The sequence below is a fragment of the Humulus lupulus genome, chromosome 9 (genome assembly GCF_963169125.1).
Source record: "Humulus lupulus chromosome 9, drHumLupu1.1, whole genome shotgun sequence".
Taxonomy (NCBI): Eukaryota; Viridiplantae; Streptophyta; class Magnoliopsida; order Rosales; family Cannabaceae; genus Humulus; species Humulus lupulus.
The window spans coordinates 14,992,952-14,994,989 of record NC_084801.1 but is presented as its reverse complement, the minus strand read 5'-3'; positions in this window follow the sequence as shown (position 1 = coordinate 14,994,989).

Here is a 2,038-nt window from a genome sequence, read left to right as displayed (position 1 = left end):
GCCAAAGGCCTAGGTGACTGTTTGTCACATGGCTAAGGGAACAGAATCCAACCGTTGTGACTCTATGGTCACTTGATAGGGTTATGTTGGTGACTATTTCATCAGATATCTACCTTGTTTAAGCTAGTGAAAGGATCACTTATCTGAAAAGGGAATGGAACCCACCTTAGTGACTTTTACAACTGTCACTCTGTTTTGGACTAAAAGTACTGGAGGGTTATTATGATCATCGTTTGATACTATATTCTTGTAGTATTGAGTTTTCTTGCTGGGCTATAGCTCATGGGTGCTATGTGGTGCAGGTAAAGGGAAAGAAAAGCTCACCCAGCCTTGAGTGGAGAGCTTAGGTGGTGATGTGTACATATGCGGACGTTTACCCTATTTTTGCCGCTTAGATCGGCGGGTTGTAAATTTCAAACTGTAATGACCATTTTGTATCATAAATAACTTGTTAACGTTTTTATTGGCCTATGAACAGTTTTATGTTTTAAATAAAATATATCCCTCCTTTTTGATTGGTTTTCCACCTTAACCTATTAATAACACCTAGAAGCACGTTTTTAACCAAAGAACTCGATTAGCGAGTTAAATTTATGGTTCAACGTTCACCGTAACAGTCTTGGGGTAACCAGGGAGTTACAACTGGCTAGTTGAAACACTATCGAAATTAAATGTTGGTGGGGCAGGGGCTAAAATGGGAGCGGGAAATTCATTCTTGATACCATTCACTACAAGAAATTGAGGTTTTTGCAGCGATCAACTTCGCCGCAAATACGTCGCCGCAAAAAGGTCGTCTCGCAAATACCATTATTTCCGGCGAATAAAATCGCCCCCGCAAATAACCTCATTATTTGCGGCGAACATACCGCCGCAAATATCAGTAAATCCGCCGCAAATAATTCTAGATTTGGTTGTAATTGACCCTTATTTGCGGCAAAAATTTAAAATAATTCACCGTAAATAGTCCTATTATTCGCCATAGATGATGGGTGATTTGTCTTGTCTTACTCTTATTTGCGGCGAACAATTCACAGTAAATACAATATATTTTCGCCGCAAATAGTGTAACAGAAATAAAAAAATAAAAAAAATCAAATTTAATATATGATAAAATTTATAATCAGAATTGAAGTCTCCATTAATTGATAAGAAAATAAACGATACAATCTAGTATTAATAATTGTCTTAATAGTATTAAAACAAATAAACACTACTATTTATATAACTATATAATCTATCCTAAGTTGATCGCATCATCGTCTAAGTCATCTGGAAACTGAATAACTCGGGGTGGTGGAGATCGTGGCAGAGGTGCTGATGAAGACGCACCATTTCTAAATGTAGATTGAGGCAGGATTGGCGGGGGAACATGTGTAGGCGTGTCATCTCTGAACATATGTGGAGGTGGTGATGGAGCTTGTGAAGGTGCAGCCGCATACATCTCCCACCATTGAGTTACTTCATCCGATCTCATTGTTTGAGGTGGTGGGTGGGATTCAGGAGGAAGGCGTTGAGCCAGGAACTCAATGTCTACTTTGTATTGTCTCAACAAATTAGCCATCGCTTGTCCCATAATGGTATTATTATCATTGGGTTGAGGAGGCTGAGTGTATGATGACGACTGTCCCCGAGCTTGAGATTGACTGCTGGAGGCGTTTTTCCACTTTAATGTGCAACTAACTCCTCGTTCATGCCCGAGACGTTCACCCAACACTTTTCTCATGATCATCTTTTCATCAACCGAACTTCCTTCATCAGAAATAGAAGACGGGACTTGCTGGCTCTGCGCTTCAAAATCTTTGTACATCATTTCCTATTTTTAAAGAAAAATATCGATAATACATCCAAACCATAGTGATTTTAAGGTCAAACAATAAGATAAGTCTTACATAGTCTGTTTCCGCTTCCTCATTGATGATTTCTTCTTTATCCTTGTGGGTGTGGAATTGCTTGCAGCTTTCAATGTAACCCGGTACATTCCCTGATTCCAGGTTCGCTTAAACACAAAGAAACAACTTATTAGATATATAATTTATTA